Source organism: Aedes albopictus, chromosome 3, assembly GCF_035046485.1.
Source record: "Aedes albopictus strain Foshan chromosome 3, AalbF5, whole genome shotgun sequence".
Taxonomy (NCBI): Eukaryota; Metazoa; Arthropoda; class Insecta; order Diptera; family Culicidae; genus Aedes; species Aedes albopictus.
Window position 1 is genome coordinate 282,659,113 of NC_085138.1, and position 25,071 is coordinate 282,684,183.

At 40.1% G+C, this 25,071-nt stretch overlaps 1 non-coding gene across 1 annotated transcript; it reads right to left on the reverse strand.

The window, feature by feature from the left end:
- Window positions 1–20,325: 20,325 nt before the first annotated feature.
- Window positions 20,326–20,397, reverse strand: Trnap-cgg (transfer RNA proline (anticodon CGG)). The gene has a single exon. It is a non-coding gene; the product is annotated as a tRNA-Pro (tRNA).
- Window positions 20,398–25,071: the final 4,674 nt, after the last annotated feature.

Consider the following 25,071-nt stretch of genomic DNA (forward strand, 5'->3'; position numbering starts at 1 on the left):
AAATAATTTAGGATGGATGGGATCTTTGGGCTAATTTGTATTGAATTTTGATGGGACTTAGATTTGATATTAATTGGTTTTGAATTGGATTTCAATTGGATTTTGATTGAATTAGGATATTTTTTGCATAAATTTACGTGTAAAAATAAAATAATCGAATGGAATTTGCATGACACAAGGATTTTGATATAATTTGACAACGTCATCAGTTGAAAATTACAAAACAAATAAAACGTACACGTTAGGAGAGTAGAGAAGAGGGATAATGTGGTGGATGCAGTTAGAATTGTAAATTAAACATTGTGATTTAATTATGTGTGTATTGAAAATAGCGTGCTGAATTGGACATCCCTAGCGAATCAGCGTGGAAACGTGAGGAACACGCAAAACTTAACGAAAGCTCGCTTCGAGCTTAAACGAGACAATGGAACGAGTCAAGATCGAGGCACGGACTGTGAATGTAGTGGTATAGTCAAAGAGGTTCGCGTGTTGGAAGGAATACAGATGAAAGACATTCTAGTAACCAAAGTTGTACCGATCGGATGTGTTTTTGAAATCATCCTTCGTTACGACAAAGGCGACGATGGTTCGCGTGATGTGCGTAGTTCGAGTATCAGGGTCACTGTCTAGTCCCTTCCGAATCTCGCAGAGGGCTACGGCAAGGTGATTGTCTTTCGTGCTTGCTGTTTAACATTGCCCTAGATTCTAGAAGGTGTATTAAGGAGAGCGGGGATAAACACGAGTGGCAAGTCCGTTCAGCTGTTTGGTTTTGCTGATGATATTGACATTACAGCACACAAATTTGATACGATAACGGAAACGTACGTCCGACTAAAGAATGAAGCCAGTCGAATCGGATTAGTCATTAATATGTCAAAGACATAGCACTTGAAGGAAAAGGGCACCAGGGAGAAATCACCGCGCCTGCCATCCAGAATTTTTATCGACGGTGATGAAATCGAGGCGGTTGAATGATTCGTGTACTTGGGCTCACTGGTGACCGCCGATAACGACACCAGCAAAGAAACTCAGACACATTGTGGCAGGAAATCGAGCTTATTTTGAACTCCGCAGAACTCTACGATCGAACAAAGTTCGCCGTCACTCGAAGTAAACTATCTACAAAACGCTGATTAGACTGGTAGTCCTCTATGAGCACAAAGCATGGACTCTACGGGCAGAGGACCAACGCGCCCTTGCAGCTTTCGAACGGAAGGTGTTGCGTACCATCTACGGTGGAGTGCAAATGAAAGACGGGCCTTCTAGAAGGCGAATGAACCACGAACTGCATCAGCTACTGAGAGAACCAAACATCGTCCACACTGCGGAAATCGGGAGGCCACGGTGGGCGGATCACGTCATCAGGATGTCGGACATCAACCCGACAAAAATGGTTCTCGATAGTCATCCGACCTGTACAAGAAGACGTGGTGCGCAGCGAGCTAGGTGGGATGATCAAGTGGAGGACGATTTGCGGACCCTTGACAGAGTGCGGAACTCCTGGTAACTATGGCAATGGTAAATCCCGTGAAATTGAAGGTATCAAAGTCTTCCTAGACAGAGTAGTCCCAAGAACGCAATTTTGCTTATGACAAACCATCGAAGGCGGATGCGACTGCTTTTGACAAGCACTCGCAGAAGCAGATGAGGCAGCCGTCTGGCGGTGTTCGCAAAGCTAGGCGGATACTAACACCGAAGGTCAGCAGTAATGCTGGCAAGTCGGACCCCAGCCAGGCGTCCCGGAAAGCTGGGAAGGGTGGACCTGATAAGGCTTGCCCGTCCCGGAAGGAAGGAAACAGGGGGTTGTGACCGTTATGGAGCTTGCATGATCAGTATTAACAAAGTAGGGCGGATCAGGAGGAGAACCCATGAAGGTAATGCGATGCGACGCCAAGCTCGTGGAGCTGGGAGCCGACGTGTGCAGTATTAGACGTACTCGTACGGGTGAAATGATCCTCGAGCTCAAGCGCGACAAGGAGCGCAAGGGTGCCGCCTGCCTAGCCGCCTGCAAAAGTCACGGTAGAAGCTTTTAGAGAAGGGGTTGAAGTGAGGACTCTCACAGCGGAGGCGACTGTGAAAATGAAGAACCTAGATGAAATAATATTAACTGACGCGGAGGAGCTCTTCACGGCACTGCGGCAACAGTGCGCTGTGCAGGTGCCACCACAGCCGTTCGGCTGTGTCGGAGCAGTCCGCCCACGAGTCCACTCACGTGGTAGTTCTAGATACTCGGCCTTGTAAAAAGCCATTGCTGCTACGCATCTCCGTGATGGTCTATCGAGCGCTAGATTGTATAATCTAATATATAGAGAAAGGGGAGACTAGTTCAACGCTAATCCCTCGTAGGTGGAAGACATCATACTTCAACGACGAGGTATTGAGGAAGACGCTCCACCGTGAGCAAAACATACTCGGTCTAAACGGGGACGAGCTTGTAGCAGTACTCTAGTGTGCACTGTGCATTAGCCTGGGACACGGTTTGGTCGTTACTTGACCATTGGTGGAAACTGGCGGAACCTTCGGCTGAAGGTGGCCTCGATGAGTGGCCTTGATGGATGGCCGATGAAATCGTCTCAATCGGCTGATTGAGACGGACACACTGCTACGTTTGCAGTTTGGCGGAAGAATCTCGAACCTTTCGAAATATTGTATCCTTGCGAAACTTCAGGCCGATTGCTCTAATGGTTTGAGAGCGTAAGGTTACTGAAGTGGCTCAGATAAAATATTGTCGAAGAGGTGAAGTAAAACTTCTGAGATGAAAATTCAAAACCTAAGAGCTGGTTACTTGCATTAGAAGTCCTGGCTTTCTTAGAGGATTGAAATCCACCTTGGTAGAGGAGTCACTTCCCGAGGATGAGTTCTTTCACAGTGAAACGCACTATTTCGACTGACAAAAGATCATGTATTTCGTTGGTTCAAGTAGTGCTTATATACTAATTCTAAACCTAAAGGAATCACACATCGACACCTTATCATGCTTTCTTTCTGAATCACGTGATCAGCCTACGACTGCGTGGTGCAGTAGGGTCCTAACCTTATCAGTTGTTAGGTTGCGTATTCTCTTTTGGTTCGTTTATACAGGGCGACAGTCTACTGTGATGATTCATTGATTAAACTTGATAAGCTATTAGTGCATGGAAAGAGGCAGATAATTACGTCTATTTAATGTGTCGAAATCTATGATTTATGTAGAAATGCTAACTCTTCGCAATGGTTGCGAACATTCACCCCCCGCGCTTAAATCTAAAGCGTTATTGGATTGTGGGACATTAGACTCAAAGGGAAGTGGGGCCAACTTGGATACTGGTCGGCGATACAGACCAGCGGCAGTCTGGACATCAGCAACACGAATAGTGCAGTCAGCACCTGGATACACTGTCACAATTTTGCCTAATTTCCACGACTGGGGCGGCGTGTTTTCTTCCTTTAACAAAACTACAACTCCTGGAGTAATGTTTTTTGAATGTTTGGTCCATTTTTGACGAGTTTGCAATGTGTTCAAATATTCATTTGACCAGCGTTTCCAAAAGTGGTCCCGTAATTTCTGTAGATGTTGCCAACGGGTCAACCGATTTTCTGGGACATCTTCCAAGGTAGGTTCAGGAATAGCAGTTAATTGACGACCTATGAGGAAATGCGCTGGTGTAATCACCTCGAGTTCAGTAGGATCAGTGGAGTGGGAAAAGAGAGGGCGTGAATTGAGGATAGCCTCAATCTGGGTCAACACAGTGTAGTATTCTTCGAATGTTAGGGAAGCATTGCGTAATATTTTCTTCAAGTGTGTTTTTGTGCTCTTCACTCCGGCTTCCCATAGTCCACCAAAGTTTGGAGCGCGAGGTGGAATGAATCTCCATATTATCTCCCGTGGTTGACAGAAATCATTCAACTTTCCTTGCATTTGATCCTTTTGAAACAACAGATATAAATCGTGTAGTTCAGTTCTAGCACCGGCGAAATTAGTTCCATTGTCTGAATGTATTTCTTCGACAAGACCGCGTCGGGCCACAAATCGATGGAGTGCTGCTATGAATGCTGCTGCAGTCAGATCCGATACGACTTCGAAATGTATTGCCTTTGTAGACAAACAGATGAATAGCGAGATATAGGCCTTGACCGGTACTGATTTTCTTCCTCCTCGACGAATAAAAATCGGCCCTGCAAAATCAACTCCTGTTCTGGAAAATGGAGCGGAAGGAACCACTCTGGCTTCGGGCAAGTTACCCATTGGTGGTTGAAGCAGTTTTGGGTTGGATCGGAAACAAATAATACAGGATCTCGTTACCTTACGTACTGTGTTTCTGGCGTTGAGGAGCCAAAACCGTTGTCTAATGAGGGATATTAAGCCGGACGGACCAACGTGTAAATTCTCCTCATGTAATGCTCTCACAAGGGACTCCGTTATAGGATTTTTGTTTGGAAGAATTAGTTGGTGTTTAGCATTGTATGATAATCGTGAATTTTGCAACCGACCTCCAACACGCAGAAGATCGTTATCTATGATGGGACAAAGGTTTGCAAGTCGACGAGTAGGTTGACCAGATTTCAGGGAATGGATATCTTCAAATAGTTCGGTTTGTTGGATATATCTGACGATGACTTCCAATGATTGTCTCATCTCAGGAATGGTGAGAAATTTTGAAATATTTCTTAGGGACCTAGGCAATTTAGTGTTCCTTATAAATCGCAAAATATATCCGACAATTCTTTGGAGTCGTCGGAAGGAACTAAATTTGGTCATAAATGGAAGAGTCTCGAGTCGAACGACAGGCGTAACAATCACAGTGGGCTTCCATTCTGGTAACTCGCAATCTGGAATAGGTTCAGGTTCTTCATTCTGGATCACATGGTTGCGGAGGAATGATGGTCCATTCCACCACAAATAGTTCACGGCAAGCTGTTGTGGTAGTTGGCCGCGGGATACCATATCAGCTGGATTCTCATCTGTTCGTACATACCTCCATTGGGCGTTTTGTGTCTGATTGTTAATCTCCATGATACGGTTGCGAACGAATAATTCTAGTTGAATGGGAGACTTTCTTAGCCACCCAAGGAAGATTTGGCTATCAGAATAATATGTGATTTGGTTGAAATTCATCTTGAGGGCAGGAACAACCTTTGAGGCTAATCGAGATAGCAATAGCGCAGCACAGAGCTCCATTCTTGGCATGGTTAGACCATTTATTGGCGCTATTTTGGATTTACTGCATATCAACGTAGTTTTCACGATTTGATTTGATACTGCACGAATATAAATACACGCACCGTATGCCAGGTTGGACGCGTCGGCGAACCCATGAATTTCGTAATGAATAGCTGCATGTAGTGCCATATATCTTGGAATTCTGATTTGTTGGATTTGATGAAGTGAATCACGAAATATTTGCCATTCCGTAAGTAAATCACCTTCAAGTATATCGTCCCAATCTAACTTGCTTAACCATACCTGCTGCATTATAGCCTTGACGTTCACTATTACGGGAGACACCAAACCAAGGGGATCGAAAAGCCTTGCAATTTCGGAAAGAACACGACGTTTGGTCGGAGGTTCTTGGTTTGATGAAAAACAATCAGGAACAAAGAGGAAAATGTCCTTTTTTGGATCCCATAGTAGGGTAACGGTTGAATTTTGGACCCCTAGAGGACATTAGTTTGAATTTAAGTGAAAATCAAACAGATTCAGACGGTATTTACACGTAATGATGATGTTGGTATGTTTGTAAAAGCCTCCATTGACCGTTAAAAATACCCACAAGGTCATTTCTAACTGAAAATTTGATGAAAATAACTGATTTTTGAAGCATCAGTTTTCACTGTTTTGGACACCCCAATATATTTTGAACCCTGTTCAGTATATATTTTGGACACCCAGTGTTTAAACTCGTTTGAAACTATTTTGGAAGAATTTGCCGCTTGAATATGCTGGATCACATCCCATTTACTTGATTGACAAAGGCTGATGAGACGAACTTTGCGAATTTAATGCGCTAGAATGATAAACGTTTTTGTTTACATCTGCAAGTTTCCTCAGCACCGCAATCTCTTTTTGTAAACATGAGGCGACACTCGCGCGGATGACGAGATTGTTAAAAATTAATTTCAAGGCAAATAAGGATATTTCCAGTAAGGAAATGATTGCTGCCCATGCAGAGCAATCTTATTTAGCGAATGATTCTAAAAATGTTCGTCATCTCATCATTAAATCGGTGTAAGTTGTGATAATACGACCCAGGGGGTCCAAAATATATGGGGGTCCAAATTATATTGGTTACCCTAATCCTAGCGTTTTTATGGATTCGTTTATATCAGCATCTTCAAAGGTAAGGAATTTTTCTCTTTCCCCTTCTGGAACTGTTTCAATGATGGCTTCGTCGTTAGCACACCATTTGTGTATGGGAAAACCTCCGGAATGCAAAAGATGGGTCAGCTCCAATCGGGATTGAATAGCATCTTCGACGGTATCGGCACCAGAAAGGACATCATCAACGTAGAAATCCTCTTCCACAATTTTCGCCGCTACGGGATAGCGTTTTGTTTCATCGATGGCCAATTGCTTCAAAGTTCGCGTGGCTAGAAATGGTGCACTGGATGTCCCGTAGGTGACGGTTGTCATTTCTAGAACTTCCAGCGGATCGGTTGGTTCTTTTCGCCAGAAAATTCGTTGCAAGGATGTCTGGCTTGGGTCGATGCGGATTTGGCGATACATTTTGGAAATGTCTGCAGTAAAGGCATAGCGATGCCTACGAAATCTTAAAAGAATTGAAAAGAGGTCATCTTGGACTGTTGGACCAATCATCAATGTCTCGTTGAGGGAAACACCCGAGGATTTCGCTGAGGCATCAAACACAACTCTAAGCTTTGTTGTGGAACTTGATGGTTTGAGGATTGCGTGATGTGGTAGATAATAAGTTATCTTTCCTGGAGTGTCGTCAAGCTCATTCACTCGCTGGCAATGACCAAGTTGTTTGTATTCATCAATAAATTTGCCGTATAACTCCTTCATCTCGTATTTTTTCTTAAGTCTCTGTTCTAGCATAAAAAATCGACGGAGAGCAAGGGATCGATTGCTCTTTAGGTTAGATGCTGTGTCCTTCAAAGGTAGCTGGACGATGTAGCGACCGTTGATATCACGAGTAGTTGTTGAACAGTATTTGGATTCGCATTGCTGCTCTTCGTTAGATAGCAATGGAGATGATCCGACGGATTCCAGAAACCAAAACTTTTCCATGGTTTTATTCAGTGGTTCAAGAATGACAGCATGGCACTGTTGTCGGTTGTAGATTAAATCCACGTTTTCGTCGTCCATAGCTCCAGTGACAACCCATCCTAGACGAGTTTCTTGAAGTATAGGAAGATCGTTGGAAATCTTCAGCTGATTTGGCATTAGTAGTTGGAAAAATAGCTTGATTCCTATCAAGAGATCTATTTCCCCTGGAATGTGGAACGTTGGATCTGCAAGTGGTAATCCGGGAGGAATTGACCAGAATTGCGTGTTGATTTTTCGAGATGGCATCACACCTGTGATCCGATCTGTAACGAGGCACTCTATTTGTGCATGATAATCGGAATGTATGGAACGTATTTCAGTTTTGGCCATATTGTTGAGAGTTGTCTTTTTTCCATTGGCCCCAATAATCTCAACCTTGGCAGGAATGTGTGGAAGCTTTAGCATTTGCAGAAGTCTTGCCGATATCAAGTGAGCCTGCGATCCACAATCCAAAAATGCTCGGCATGGATGAAATTTGCCATTACTATCCAGAATATTAACAACAGCCGTCATCAAAAGGCTATTATCAAGAGGAGCCTTACTTATTGAACAAGATGTTGTAATAGGTTTTTCTTCAGGAACTTTTGGGATTTGTCCAAGCTCTTGTTTGAATGGCACAGGTTTCGTATTCACAAAGGATGTTTTCTCAACATGTAAAAGTGTGTTATGTTGACCTTGGCATTTCTGGCAGGTTCTGGATGAACTACAGGAACTGACTGGATGACCTTTTTGTAGACAATTGTAGCACATTCGCAGCTCTCGAACCTTTGCTTGGCGTTGAGGAATGGACATGGCACGGAAAACCTCACATTTGAAATTGGAATGCATACCAGAACATATATCACAAATTGTCTCGGAACTTCTGGTAATAGCACATGATTTGGCTTGTGCGTTCTTCATTTGGTTGGCAGCATTCTTTACAGGGATATATGGCTTCATGATTGATGGAATTTTCGATGAACCTTCACAGCGTTCGAGGATGGCACACCGTTTCTTTAGAAATTCAATGGTGTCTTCGTAGGATGGAATTTCCTTATGCGGGATGGATGCTTCCCATTCTTTCCTGGTATCCTTATCTAATGCTCCAGACACAAGATTAACTACAAATCTCTCTCCGACTCCATCCAACTCGTTGTCGATAAGTGCTAACCCATCGACGTGCCGAGTCACTTCATCGATGAGTTCTCGTAGCTCTTTTTGGTTTTCCCGGTTCAGACGACGGAGACTTAATAAACCTTGGATATGGATATCAACGATTACCCGTTTGTTCTCGAAACGGTCTTCGAGAATTTCCCAAGCGTGGGCGTAATTGTTGTTATTGAGAGTGCGTGCGTCGATAATGCCAGCAGCTGCTCCTACTAGAGAGCGTTCGAGATGGTACAGCTTGATGCAATCTGAGTCGGTGGAGGATTGCATCACATCCGAAAACATGGTTTTAAAGCGAGGCCAATTTTCTGGTTTGCCATCGAAAGTTGGAATTGGAGCCTTTAATGGCTGCTGCTGAACAATGATGCGAGGGCTTTCGTTGGTTTGCACTTGCGGTTGGACCACGGAACGGTCACGGCTTGCCTGTATTGCTCGTTCCAGCAACACATAGGTTTCATTGAATTGTGTTTCGAACACTAGGTATACTTGATCTTGCTCATCAATTCTCTCGGGAGGGCACACTGCCACCACATGATGATGGATGTTCAAGAACTCTTTGTAATGATTTTCCAGATTGTGGGAAAACATTTTCAATTGCGCGGAGTCATATTGAGCATTTGTCGCGTTAGCCTCCTCAATCGCTTTACGGATGCGCGTTATTTTGGCCTTGACTTGGCCACGTAGATGAACTGAGGTTTTCATATCCGACATCTTCTGTGCGGTATTTACTTCTTTCACTGGAGTATGTTCAATCGGCATTGGTAAAACACTTTTTTCACTTCAGGTTTTAATGTACTTAATGTTCGAGAAAGTTTGTTCCAATCGTTAGGTTATAGTTCTTGCACTTTGTAATGGGTCACTTTTACTATTTTCTGGGGACACGTCTTTCCCTAATATTGTTCATTTGCTACAGCTTTGTAGCTGGACACAGAGATTACCATGAAATTTCGTTGATTTCCTTTCACTGATAATGTACTTCTTTACGACGATGCTTTCCTTTCTTGGGTGTTATCACGGTTTAGAGGTTTGATGGTACAATCGGCTGATTGTCACCAACTTGTTTCCGGAAGCAACGGTCTGGGAACGGAGTGGACCGATCATCCACCTACAATTGTGGATTTATGTCCTAACTATAGATGTAGCTGTGCAGAGGAATCCTTGTATTCCTCCTGGAATGTGGTTGGACTGGACTAACCCCTGTGGCTAGCAGCAACCTTTAGCGGATGGGTGTCTCCGCTCACACGGTTGTGGATCAGATATCCGGTTCGAAGGACCAAAAAATGGTCGTTACTTGACCATTGGTGGAAACTGGCGGAACCTTCGGCTGAAGGTGGCCTCGATGAGTGGCCTTGATGGATGGCCGATGAAATCGTCTCAATCGGCTGATTGAGACGGACACACTGCTACGTTTGCAGTTTGGCGGAAGAATCTCGAACCTTTCGAAATATTGTATCCTTGCGAAACTTCAGGCCGATTGCTCTAATGGTTTGAGAGCGTAAGGTTACTGAAGTGGCTCAGATAAAATATTGTCGAAGAGGTGAAGTAAAACTTCTGAGATGAAAATTCAAAACCTAAGAGCTGGTTACTTGCATTAGAAGTCCTGGCTTTCTTAGAGGATTGAAATCCACCTTGGTAGAGGAGTCACTTCCCGAGGATGAGTTCTTTCACAGTGAAACGCACTATTTCGACTGACAAAAGATCATGTATTTCGTTGGTTCAAGTAGTGCTTATATACTAATTCTAAACCTAAAGGAATCACACATCGACACCTTATCATGCTTTCTTTCTGAATCACGTGATCAGCCTACGACTGCGTGGTGCAGTAGGGTCCTAACCTTATCAGTTGTTAGGTTGCGTATTCTCTTTTGGTTCGTTTATACAGGGCGACAGTCTACTGTGATGATTCATTGATTAAACTTGATAAGCTATTAGTGCATGGAAAGAGGCAGATAATTACGTCTATTTAATGTGTCGAAATCTATGATTTATGTAGAAATGCTAACTCTTCGCAATGGTTGCGAACACGGTTTATATGGGAAAATATAAAAAAATGCAAAAACTCCAGCTCCTGTATACTTTTTAAGTTCCATTTTGGTCCTATATCAAAATTCCATTTTGGTCCCATGCGAAATTACAGATCAATCGGGAAAACTATATTTTAGCGCCAGACATTCTTAGTTTTCCATACGATTTAGTATGGGGAAAATTTCCTTCTTCAAAGAAAAATCGCTTGGGGTCACCCCTTGATCCCTAAAAATAAGTCGCTATATGATTTCTGCAGACAAGTTCATGAGGAATCAGACCCCCGAAGACCGCAAAGCGATTCGACGTTCGTGAAAAAAGTTATTAGGCCTTGCCCGATCGATGAAATGACGAGATTTTATTATTTATTGTTATTCCTTACATGTTAAACAGCATTTCCATGATATTCGGATTTCAGTGAAAAACTTTTTCCACATGCCTTGTATAGCTTTGCGGTCTTCGAAGGGTTGGTTCCTCGTAATATTTCCACAGAAATCATTCATCGATTTATTTTTAGGGGTTAAGGGGCAATCTGAGGCGATTTTCTTATGAAAAAGTTATTTCCCCCATAGTAAATCGTATGAAAACTTAAAACGGCTGGCCATTTTAGCGCCGTTTCTCTGATCGAGCTGAAATTTTGCACAGCTGATATGGGGCCCAAATGGAGCTTAAAAAGTGTACAGGAGTAAAATGTCTTTTTGAGTCCCACGCTACTGTGCATTCGATGCGACCACGCGACCTAGGCATGCCCACCCTTCGAATGGAAGACCACTGGCGTACTAGCGGGCTTAAGCGATTGCGAATCTGTGCGGCGCCTGCCTACGGGACAAGAGGCGGATGCTGCCGCGGAAAAGCGAAATGAAGCAACGGGTGGTGTTCGCCGCGGCAAGCAAAAAGGCCTGCTTTGAGGGGCTGTATCAGAGTGCCAATGCGAATCCGTGGGGTGATCCCTACAGAATCGCGTTGGCCTAGATAAGAGGTCTAACGGCTCCTACAGAGCTGCCTTCAGTGGTTTTGGAGGGTATCATCGAGGGGTTCTTTCCGCGTCATGATTCTAGTCCGCGGCCTTCTTTCGTAGAAGATTGGGCCTGGCGATGAGGAGAGGGTCTCGAAGCTACAGAGGAGCTTGCGTGAGGACTCGAGGAGTACCTAGAGGTTGTTCATCCAAGAGTTTAGAGTCGGTTCCACACGGTTCATACCGGTGGTGCCCTGCGGTCGTACTCAATCCTTCCACCGAACAAGTGGCCGTGCTGAGAACATCCTGGTAGCGTCGCTTTTGTGGCGTTGGTGTACTGGGTTGGATCCGAGCCCGTGGACGGAATTGGATCCAACCCAGTACACCAACGCCACAAAAGCGACGCTACCAGGATGTTCTCAGCACGGCCACTTGTTCGGTGGAAGGATTGAGTACGACCGCAGGGCACCACCGGTATGAACCGTGTGGAACCGACTCTAAACTTTTGGATGAACATCTGCAAGTCCGTCTGCGGATAGGACTACATATACTTAATATTGGCAGTGCAACTTGAGGCCAGGCGTTATGTCGACCCTACCCATTTCGAGGACATAGGGAGTTGTGGAGCAAACTTAGAAAGCTGGCAATATGTCTGCACCATACTTAAAAAGACAGTCACCAATTCCGTAGCAGCAAACCACAAAAGTTCAGTTAATTGGACGCAGTGGCTAAATTGCCCCAACAGCGAGGAGGGATAAAAGGGAGCAAACCTCGAGGGAGAGAACTATACTAGCCCTATGTAATACCTCCTGGTGATCCCGGAGAGTCTATGGGCTTGGTTGCAATGGGAATGCCTTAGGGTTAGATCTGAAGGTTTCTGAAGAGTTCCTTCTCCTTTGTTGGCATCGGAGTAGAGGCCCCAATAACTAAGTGTCTATTGAACAGATTCACTCCCACCCCCTTTTCTTAAAAAAAAAGAAAAAAATGGCATCACCAGGAGAGTTATGAAAAGTATGGGTGTTTCAAAATGCATCTATAATTGCATCCTAGGCGTTTTCTTGAGTAGTGCTCTTCATAGGCTATTACATATCTTTTATAAACAGAGTAATGTACCTAACTTACAGCTACTAATGATGTCATCAATAAGAAATCCCCATTGAAAAGAAAAACTACCACGATCGTGAACAAAGATGATGAAAAACGCATCTCTGTTGAGATCACCGCCCATTCGCTTACTGGCATTTAAACAAAATCAGCATACCTACTGACCGGTTGATTTTGCATCCTTCAGTCGCATAACAGGTGGTGATTTAAATCGTCACGAAGGTGAACCACGCCAAGACTGACTGACTCTACCGGTAGGGTGGGGCTAATTTCAAAAAATCTCACCGATATATGATTTCCCAAGTGGAAAGTGATCTACTAGTCGAAATAAGTCTGCTGTACAAAAATGAGCGAATTCGGTTGATATTTAGGGGTGGCGCAAAGGGTTCAAGTGAAATTTTTGCTCGAACAAACTTTCAAAAAATATTTCAAATTTAATTTTCAAACTTATTTTTTCTAGACTAAATCGGTGATTCTAGAACCCAAATGGACCAAATTTGTGCTCGAAATTGCGATATCTCCACTGGTTTCCGAGATATTTGAAAAAAAATGACATATTTTGGTACTTAACCTAAAAAAATACCAAAAAACAAAAAATTTTCAAATATCTCAAAAACCAGTAGAGATATCGCAATTTTGAGCACAAATTTGACCCAATTGGGTTCTAGAATCACCGATTTAGTCTAGAAAAAATAAGTTTAAAAATTAAATTAAAAATGTTTTTTGAAAGTTTGTTCTAGCAAAAATTTCACTTGAACCCTTTGCGCCACCCCTAAATATCAACCGAAATCGCTCATTTTTGTACAGCAGACTTATTTCGACTAGTGGATCACTTTCCACTTGGGAAATCATATATCAGAGAGATTTTTTGAAATGAGCCCCACCCTACTCTACCGGTAGTCGATTCACATATGAACGGGGCAGGGCGTTGCTACTTGTTATGGAGGAGCTCTACAGTTCACTAACCTCTCGGCCGGTTTTCCTTGTTCGATTTGATTTGATGTTCCTACCTACCTAATGTCTTATTTGGATGCCTTCCGTGACGAACTTGTCGTTTAGCAGTAGATTCACTTCGGTAAAAATATCACTGACGGAACTCTCAGTTGATCGAAGGTATTTCATGTAGTTATAAATTGCCGAATGATATTGATATAATAAGAAAAATCCTCTCTCAGCCTCAAATTGAGCAATCCACCAAGGAAGTGACAGTTTAACATTCCTAACCGAAAAGAAACCCCCAAAAATCTGCACACCGCAGATCGTTGGCCTTTGTGGGCCTCTAATTTGCATGATCTCCTCTTGTCCACACTTCCCTTTGCTAGCCTTTCTAAAACACGAGCAGCGTGACGCGGTTGGCAGGCTTACGCATAGGTTCCTTCCAGTCCATCTAGAAAACATTCACTCTCGTTTTCGTTCGCACGATCAAGCCAGCTCAAGATACCTACGCACGTAATAGCGCTTGGCATGCGGCAGCCAGCAGCATTGCCAGCCAATTTGGAGCCCTCCATCAAGTAATCATCCGGCGTGGGTCCCCCACATTCGCGAATTTCTTCAAGTCTGTGTGATGGACGTGTCTTACAAGCCTGGAGGTCAGCTGTTTCCATGGAATCGTGTTACGAATGGCATTGTTAGAGGTGGGTAAGGAAATTGGACAAGAGATTTCGGTGTAAAATGGTAATTTCAGTGCAATTTAAACTCTTGGTAAAACTTATCTGTGGTAAAACGTACGTTCATTGTTCGATAAATTTCGGCGAGTGCAGTTTCAGCTCTAATACGCGTTTTATATCATTCGCCTCTATGTACTCAATTTCATTCAACAAATCAAAACCAGCTTAACCGTCCATCACAGGAACTATATTCCGGTATTGGTGTTGTCCGTACTGCTGTACCAGGATGCAGGCCAAAAATGGGGTTCCCCAGAGCAACTCTTCATAAGCTTACGAAGTCTTGGGAACCGCCTGCCAAAAGAGATTCAATAGACCAGTTTATATGATAGAGTGTCGTTGGATATACAGTTTGGTGGTTAGGGGGCTGTCTTACCGGATTTTACACTCCCCCAACTCGTTTGTTGATCTGATGACGTCGTTTTCCGATGGGGCTTTGGGAAGAAATTTTCGACGACAACCGTGGGCAGATCTTATTTCAAGTTTAAGATTTCTTTCGATTTCTCATTTCTTATTGGAATAATATTGAAAAAGAAGCTATCTGACGTAAACCATTTTTCTAAACCTATACTTTTCGGATGTTCGAGAGTTCGACTATTTTCCGTGGAAACATCAGAGCTGTGCCCCCTCTATTCATGGATTTTTTTTTCCAATATTGCGCCAAATTGAATAATATTCCAGTAAAACCCCTCTATGATTTATTTTTTACGTTTTTTGTCTGTATTTTTTGCCCAAATGGTAGTAGAATTCTTCAAAACATCCCTCCAAGAATTATTTTAGAATGTATTCCTTCCCATTTACTATTTTAGAGTTTTCTCCATGAAAACCTCCAGGGACCAGGCTTGTCCGCACTCAGCGCATGAAAATTCTGCTCTTTTGATTTACACCACCAAAACTATCGTTTTTATACATTCTTCCTATCTTACCTGATAGAAGGATGTTTGAATATCCTAAATGTCATTTCGAGCTGTCAAAAAACCGCACCGCAGTGCCGCACTGTGCGCGCAAAGAGAATTTCACCCGGGTGAATTCACCCCAGTGAATTTCTCTTTGCACGCTCAGTGCGGCACTGCGGTGCGATTTTTTGATAGTTCGAAAAGACATTTAGGATATTCAAACATCCTTCTATCAGGTAAGATAGGAAGATTGTATAAAAACGATGGTTTTAGTGGTGTAAATCAAAAGAGCAGAATTTTCATGCGCTCAGTGCGGACAAGCCTGCCAGGGACATCGCCCGAAATGGTTTTAGAATTCTTTAATGATTTCCGGAATTTTGATGAAAAGAAGATTCTCACAGAATGTTATAGAACGATTTCAGCAGAATTCCAACAACATTACTGCAGAAGTTCGTGTATGCATTCCTTCATGTATTCCTTCAATCATTTCCTGAAGACTTTCTCCAGGTCATATATTCTCTTTTGCGATTTTTCCAGAAATTCTTCTGGAAATTACTCCAGGGGTTTCTCCAAGAAATCTCCCAAGAATGTCTTCAGAAGATGCAATTTTAGGATATTTTTTAAGAAGATTATTTCAGGAAATTATTTCAGGAATACTTTCAGATATTCCTCTAGGGTTTTGCTGATGAAATATAGAAATTTTCGGAATTTCTCCAAAGATTACCACAGCAATTTCTACGCAAACTATTCTACAGTCTATTGCTTGGATTTTTTCTAGATTTTTCAAGAAGTTCTTTCTTACATTCTTGCAAAGAGTTCTTCAGTTCTATCAGGTATTCTTCAAAAGATTCCATCATTCATTTTTTTAATCTGAAATTTGTTCATTGATTCTCTAAAGAAATCCATCAAGATTATTGTTTTGTTCCAGCAGGATTTTCTTTAGAAGTTTCGTCAGTGTTTCAGGGATTTTTGTGTACTAATCCGTTCAGAAATAGTATAGGGCATTCTTCTAAAAACTCCTCCAGAGATCCCTCAGAAATTTATTGAGGGATTACTTCAAGAACTTCATCAGTATCTTTGTCTGTAGTTTCTGCAGAGTTTTCTGTAGTCATTTTTTAATAGATTCATTCAGACATTCGTCTCCGGGTTTTTTTTCGGAAATCCCTCTAGATATATATTTAAGGCTTGGTTTCCTTGGATTTAATTCCACAGCTCTTCACAAGCTTTCCATGATTTTTCTTAAGAATGGAGGTATCCGATTGAATTTCTTCAGGTATTCTCCCAGGCATTCTTCCCAGATTTCCTCCAGAGATAATGTCAGAAATCGCTTCTGAAATTTCGGCCCGGCAATCCCTCCAGAAAATTTTCAAGAGTATGGTAGGAATTTCCAAAAGTGACACCAGGGTTTTTTTTTTAATTTTCCTTCAGATAATCTTCCAGAAATTTCCTTAAAAATCATTATGAAATTATTTCAATAACAGCATTTTTCCGCATTTCTGGGAAAGCTTCCGAAAGAAATCCCCGTTGAGATCTGAAACGTACCCTTCAGAAATCTCTGAAAGTATCCTAGTGGAAATTTCTAACGGAAGCGCAGAGGCGACTTATAAAAAGATTTTCTGAAGGAATTTCTCAAGAAATTCTTGGAAGACCCTTGGAAGAATTTTCGAAATAATCTCTGTGGGACTTTTATGTAATTTTGAAGGCATATTTGAAAAATTCCGTGGAAGGACTTTTGAAGAATCCTTCGTTGAAATTCCAGACGAAATCTCTACAATTTCGAAAAGTTTCAGAAGATATTTTTAAAGGATTTTGCTAGGGGTTTTCGACTGGAACTGGTTTGCTATGGAAATTGTGGCTTTCTCAGTCTAGGGAATCCAAACGATTAAATTTGCATTGCCCGACGTTTCGGCCTAGTTTATTTGGCCTTTTTCAAGGGTAAACTAAAAGAACAATTTTTAAATAGTTAGATACTAGTATAAAACAGATTAACATATAAAGAAACCTACGCTGTCTATCTTTGTTTTTGTTTTTATCATTAATGCCACAGTTTGTTTGGAGCTTCTTGTATCCTATGCCTGTAAATTATAATTTAGTTGTTTCTGTTTTTGTTGGAGTTTTTGAGCGGAACTTACATATAGTTTTTAGGCAAATTAATAAATATTTTTGGAGGGACATCGACACTTTTTCACATTCATCAATTCACTCTGTACTGATAGATAGATCGTAACGGTTTGTTTGAAGAATAGTGGTGAATTTTTATATCTACTCATTTGTATCGCATTGATCATTACGTTCCCTGTCTCTGCGTGTATTTTGGTTTTTTTATGGTATGCAAAATACCAGCGTAAGCAGACGGAAGTTTTGCAAAAAAAAATCTGTAGAATTCAAGTTTTTTTTTTAGAAATATTCTTGAATGAATGTATAGTAGACTAACTGGAGAAATCCCTGGGAAATTCTTGAAGAAGTCCCATGAGGAATTTATCAAAAAATCCCAGAAAAAATGTTATGTAAAAACTCCTCGAGAAACTCTTGGAGGAAATTCCTAGGAATAAAATTCCTGCGGAAATCATTTGATAAAATTATTGAAGGATTTCATTCCTGGAACGTTTTGTGCACATGTTTCAGACGGGATTCCTGGAGATACGTCTATATAAGCTTCTGAAAAGATGAACAGATCCCTAAAGAAAAAAAAATCTTGAAATATTGTTCAAGGATTTCCAGTAGAAAAGCTTAGGAAATATTTCTGAATTAATTCGGTTGCGAATTCGTGGATAAATTTTTAGAACTATTCCTAAAGTAAATGCCAGAGAAACTTCCGGGAATGTCTGTATGGGTTGGAGATGAACCAGCCGCGGGCTGAAAATCTGTATAAAGCTAATAATAATAATCTCTGTATGGACTCTTGTAGGAAATTCCTACTTGAATCCCACTGAAAGGAATAATGTAAGTATCTCTGGAGGAATTCCTGCAGGATTTTTTGGATGCATCCCGGAATTAATTCTTGGACATATTCCTGCGAAATTGAGGAATTCCTGAACAAATTACTGGTAGACTTCTTCAAGAAATAATGAAGGAATGAAGAGAAATTTTTGATATTTAACCTCTGGAAGAATTTAGGAAAGAAGCTTTAAAAGAATTTCTGGAACAATCCCTGTATAAAACACTGAGAAAATCATAGAGAAATTCCCCAACTGTTTTCTAAACGAATCCTTTAAGAATGTTTACTAGGTTTAATCATCGCATGACTTTATCATAATTAATTTTAATTGGTGTTTTTCGGTGATATACTCAAAGTAAGAGGGAAGAATCCTTGAAGAATCCAAAATAATCCCTGTTGGTGTTGAAGTTTCAAAAGGTGCCCATGGAAATTCTTGGAGAAATTTTTTCGGCAATATTTGAAGAATGCCCTGAAACAATTTCCTAAAGTATCCCTGGAAATATTTCTGAAAAAAAAAAACCGATAGAGAAGCTTCTATAAAAAAACCTTGGAAAATTTAAAGACTGAAATCATGGAGTAATTTCAGAAGGAATCCATGAAGCAATTTTGGAAAGATTATGTAGAAGATTTCTAAAAGAAATCCTTGAACCGAGACATGGTGCAAACTCCTAAAGAGTTTTTGGAGGAATCTCCAGAGAAATTTCAAAATGAATCTCCGGAAGAATTTCTGGAGGGAACTTTGGCAAAATTGTGGAATATTTTGTTAAGAAATCCTGCCATGGCATTTTTTTTTTTTAAAAGTGTCATAGTGAAAGAATTTTTGAAAAATATTGGTATCAGGTATCAGTAGGTCGGCTATATAAACTTCGGTCATAAACTGTGAAGGCCCGGTCCAATATTTTTCAAAAACTCTTTCAATTCTAGGGTCCCGAACCCCTGTTCTTTTTTTGTCAGCCCATAACACGTCGGAGAAAAGTAACACGAGGAGAAACGTCAAAATAGGAACAGTTCATTTGGGCAGCCTATTTATTGCACCCATAAACAAATAGAAACGCTCCATAGAAAATCAAAAAGCGCTCCATAAAGAATGAACATATGTTCCATAAAAATGTGCAATGTTACCCAAAAATAATTAAAAACGTTCCATACTTTGTAAAAAATGTACCGGTAAAACATTAAATTTTCTCAATAAAAGTGAAATTTTGCACCAATAAATAATACTGAAATGCTCCATAATAAAATGCAAATGCTCCATAAAAAAATAAAATTGTACACATAGAAAATTGAATATTGCTCCATAGAAAAATTAAATTGGACCACAAAAAATTGAAATTGCATCATAAAAAATAGATGAACTCTCCATAAGTATTATCAAACTGCACCATAGAATATATGAATTGAAAAATGAAAAATTGAAAATCCTCCATACATAGCATATTTGTAACATTTGTATTTTATTATGGAGCATTTCAGTATTATTTATTGGTACAAAATTTCACTTTTATTGAGAAAATTTAATGTTTTACCGGTACATTTTTTATAAAGAATGGAACGTTTTCAATTATTTATGGGTAATATTGCACATTTACATGTAACATATGCTCATTCTTTATGGAGCGCTTTTTGATTTTCTATGGAGCATTTGCAATTTGTTATGGTTGCAATAACGTTTTGCTGTTCATTTGCTGTCACCCTCATAGTTCCCCAATCGAGCGTCACTTTGATATTACTCGAGACACTTTAATATTCCATCGCCTATCCCAATTCTTCATTACACCAACAAAGTTAGCCATGGAAATGTTTGACAATTCTCAGGTCATTTTGACACATGCACTAAAAAGACGGATCATATATTCTACTTTATCGATCTTATTTCCGTCCTTTTCATGCTTATGTTGCATCTGTCAAAATGACATGAGATCTGTCAGTCATTTTGAGGTTAGGTTCGTTGGTGTAATAAAGAATATCGCATACTATTCTTCATTGCACCAACAAAGCTGGCCATGAAAATGATTGACATTTCTGAGGTCTTTTTGACAGACCACACTCATGCACGAAAAAGACGGATAATATATTCTACTTTATCGATCTTGTTGCCGTCCTTTTCATGCTCATGTTACATCTGTCAAAATGACCTGTGAATTGTCAGTCATTTTGAGGTTAGGTTCGTTGGTGTAATAAAGAATACTACTTATTCCACCAAATTAGGGTACTGTGCTGCAGTATGCATGCAATCGACATATTATGTACGCGGCTTCTCCAAACCGGTTCCCAGTTTTGCCCTGCTAAAGAGAGTATATACAGTATACAAACGTATGTATAAAATAATCATAGTTGGGCTCGTCCGGGAATTGAACCCGGGACCTCTCGCACCCGAAGCGAGAATCATACCCCTAGACCAACGAGCCACGTTAGAGAAACCGTGGCACAGTTAGCAGCACGCTACGTAGAATGTTAATTGATAACAATCCGCAACACTTGCGGTTATGGTATATTAATGAATCATTATTCAACCATTCTTAAAGCTTACCATTGTCTTTCTATTTAGATGTTGGCTGTGCTTCACGCACACTGAATGACAGTTATTTTTGTTTTGATTTCATTTTCTACGACCACGTGCTTCTACTGCTATCGATGCGACGGAATGAAGTTCAAGGTTTCCCTATGTGCTCATTCAAATATTACGCAACACATTTTTTAACAATGTAAAGGCCCTCTCCTTCTTCCGCGTAACAGGTTTTATGAAGAGAATGTTGATGACGTGAACACTACGCCAGATAACCTCCTTCCTTTTTGGCGTTAAGTAATATATAAACGAGCCCATATAAATATACCATACCTACAAATGATGGCACCAAAAAGAATGGGGGAAAGATAACGCGTAAACTCGTTCGAAGCGATTGACATTCATTAGCGCCACATTCGTGAACGATCAACACTGGTTTATTTTTGTGATGCATGTATGTACATGATAGGGTAAATGTACCAATAGTGGTGCTATTAGTAGCTCCTGGTACTAAAATAATTGAATAAAATTTATAATACCACAACATAAAAAGTCTGAAAACGTTAATCGATAGTTTTTAACTTAAATTTGCTAAGAAAAATATAAAAACCATTGTTTATTTCAGTTTTTGCTAATAGATCACTTGCACCAACTATAGGTAAATGGTTCCTATTATGGAGGTAAAATTTAACGTTGGTTCCTATAGTGGCGCATCCCATTTAATTCTTATGGGACCCACCACTATAGGAACCCTACCACCACTATAGGTGCAAAGGAGCAAAAAAGGGTTTATTCACAAATGTCATAACGCTAAAATTGGTCATTTTCAACACCCACCCACCCCTGCGTAACACTGTTTATACGGGGAAAATTTTATTTTGTTCGAGCTGTAACACCATGAAGGACACCCACCCACCCCCTCCAGCGTTATGACATTTGTGAACAAGCCCAAAGTTAAGGAAAATAATTATTTAAAATAGGTTTTTCCGCCAAATCCTGAACACAAAATTGAATTAATGTTATTAATTAGGTATGATGCATCTATTAAAAATGCCATTTGCAAGCTTTTTGGTCAAAATAGTGCTGAATTGCCACTACCACCACTATTGGTACTACCTCCACTAAGGGAGCTTTTACCCTATGTAATCGTATTCCTAACAGTAGACAAAAACCGCAGGTAATTATGAAGAGTGTGCTCGATTTAATATATTTAAAACGAAGTCTAATTATGGTGGCCTCTAAAGATCATATTTTAATCCAAACGAATTCGACAACATGGCTTGGAAACTTAAAAATGGCATAATAAATAAGGAAGTCATAAATCATCTCAGGGAGCGACACACTTTGAAAAGAAAGTTTTTTTATGTCGATTATTCGATTGATTCCACTCTAACAACGCGCGAGTGAGAGCCTTCTAGTGAGAAAGCGTCCAAAAATGGTGAATGGCCACGCGAATCTTATGCCCTATTTCTTGGAGGTGTTCTTCGTTTGCCAATAAAAAAAAGTTTGCAGAAACACATTCATCTAGTTTCATGGAGGCAATGGATCTCAGGTCATGGCCTTACTCTTCGACGACGGAATGTCTATGATGTCGATGAAAGTTCCACGTTGCACCATGCGAAACTTTGCCAATGTGTCTTTCTTTGAGTCGTCTCTGTTATATTTTAATAATTTGCTGGTTTCGATACTCGGCACCAGGGGGTACATTTATAACGCATATAAAAGTAATAATTTCATTGTATAATTCATTTCAAATTTTAAAAGTTTCTTTAAAAGATGCTCACTATTTGCTCAGATTACTAGTTTTTGAAGTTTTGGCGTACGACATTTTGTCCATAAGCCCGTTTGAATTATCTTCTCCTCTACTGTATTTATAATTCTTTATTTTTAGTGTAGGATTCAATGAGGGCATAGCCTTGTTAGAAACCGGACGGAATGTATCATTGTACTTCCCTTACAATATAAAAATACATGCAATTGCAGGCAAAGAAAGCTCTTCAATAAATAACTGTAGATGTACTCAAAGAACTCAATAAGAGAGCGTGTAACTACAAAGAAGAAGTAGTAGAAGAAGAAGAAAAAGAAGAGGAACAGTAACAAGAAGAATAAGGCGAGAAAGAAGAAGAAGAAGAATCCGGGCGGACAAAATAATTTATATCTCAGGGACGCAATAATAAACAGAAAAGGTTAAGAATCTGAAATATCTCAATAATTATTGCGAATATCGGATCATACATTTTAAGGTGTCATCCTCGTAGTTGCCAGCAGTTCCTGTCAATGAATTAGGTTTCTAGTGCAATTAGTTATTTTTTGATAAATCATTGGAAAAAGCTTGAAAATAAGGTCTTTTTAAAAAGCCACTTGGCTTTAAATGGCCACTTTTTAAAATGCAAAATGGCTCCATAAAACATCGCACTTTTTGGTAGATACTTTTTAGAGTCTCGATCTCATATTTATCATATATGTAATGTAATATAGTATTGGTGAGTAGTATCTACCTAGACCAGAACTTCGTTAACATGCTTTTTTGTCAATGCGGAACAAATTTCGATTTCCTTGACCCATTCTCACCCCCTCGAAGGGGTGAGAACGGGTCAATTTTCATACACTTGTAAAATTTCAAGGACAAATGACGAACTCCAAGTATTTTTTCATCATTTGTGTATGCATTACCATAGATCATATTCCAACGATCAAAGTACTTTTTCGCACAAAGAAGCAAAAGTTATTGAACAATGAATGTAGAACTAAGTATTTTTGACTCATTCTCACCCCAACGACGGTACATATTATCATTGCATTTATTGGCAGTTCCTCGTACCGAGCTGCCAATTGCAAGTTCTTTTCGTTCGCTGGGGTAGTTGCTATTAGTTTCGGTTCGTATTATTCAGGTGATGACTTTTCGTTGAAATTTTGATGAAAAGTAGAGCTGGTACTTGGACATTGAAAAGTCACTCCTTCTGGAGAAGCTGAAGCAACTCCCCGAGCAGAGTAAAATAGCTCAATAATAGCATATTTTGATACGGGGATCAAAAAGTGATATTTGTTTGTTTGAGATAAGAGGTAAAAGTACTGAAAATAATATCTCAGTTTTACTCCTGGAACATCCTCATCATAGCACATTTAGGTAAGATCTAACCAATAGCAGTGAGTTATTTGATTGATCTTCAAATATCAAATGTTGCTATTGGTTAGATGGTTGAAGAATAAATTTTTGCTATTATTTTCAGTACTTTTACCTCTTATCTCAAACAAACCAATATCACATTTTGATCGTCAGTACTGCCTCTGCTCGAGTCCCCTACCCTGTCAACCCATGACCAAAGTTCCCACTGGAATTGTGGATCCAATCTTCTCTAAGGTTGCTCGCATAGTAGTTGCTAGAAAGAGGTTTGAGACCTTAACGGGCTCAAAATTATACATTACCAAGTCTTTACCGTATTCACTGCAGTCTGCGGCGAGCCCAAAATTTCAAAAAAGAATTAATTTTGAAAATCTTGCACGGATTGCTTCAAAAATTCCTTTTTTTTTAGAGATAATCCAGGGTACTTTAGAAATTCTTTCAATAATTCCTTCAGAAATTTCTTCTAGAATTTCTTCATGATTTTTTGTAAATTTCTTTTTATTCGTGATTTTTAACTATAGATCATTCTTCACATTTCTCCAGGAATACCTTCTCGAATGTTTTTCAAAAAATCTCCCAAGTTCTCATTTGCAAACCTTCTTCAGGGGCTGCTTTAGTAATTTCTCATTGGATTCCTTCAGCAATTCTATTAGAGAATCCTCCAGAAATTCAAATTCTACAAAAAACTTGTTTGAAAAATCTGGCATAAATTGCTTTAGAAATTCCTCCACGCTCCAGCAATTCTTATAGAAATCCGTCTAATGATTAGATATTTGTTAAAAAAATTCCCCAGGGATTGCTTTGGAAAAACCATCTGAAATTATTTCGGACAATTTTCAGAAAGTTTTCTCAAAAAATTCCTATAGACATTCTTCTATGGATTACTTCGAAAATGTCTTAAAGAATTCTTCTCACGGTGAGAATCCATCACGGATTTTTTGAAAAACAAAAATTATTTGAAAGAGCATTAAGTCGGAAATTTTCTTCGGGGATTGATTTGGAAATTTCTTCCAAGGATTTCTTCTGAAATTCTATAAGAGACTTCTCCAGAAGTTCCCCTGAAGCTTCCTACAGAAACTTCTCTAAGAACTCTTTTAGCAAATCTACCATGGATTGCTTGCGGAATCGCTACACGGATACCTTTCGAAGCCCCTCTAGACATTCCTTCCAGAAAATCTTCCACAGATTCCTTCAGAAGTTTCTCCAGGTATTGTTTGAGAAAATCTTACGTGGATTGCTTTAGAATTGCTTGTGAAATTTCTTTAACGATGCTTTCCGAAAATTCTCCAAGCATTCCACTAGAAAATATATCATTGACTTCCTTACCAATTTCTCCAGGGATTCTTTCGGAAAATCTTTCACGGATTCTTCAAGAAAATTGTCCAGCGATTTCTCCAGAAAATCAAATCAGAAATTCAGAAACCTTTTAGAAATTTCTTCAATGCTTCTTTT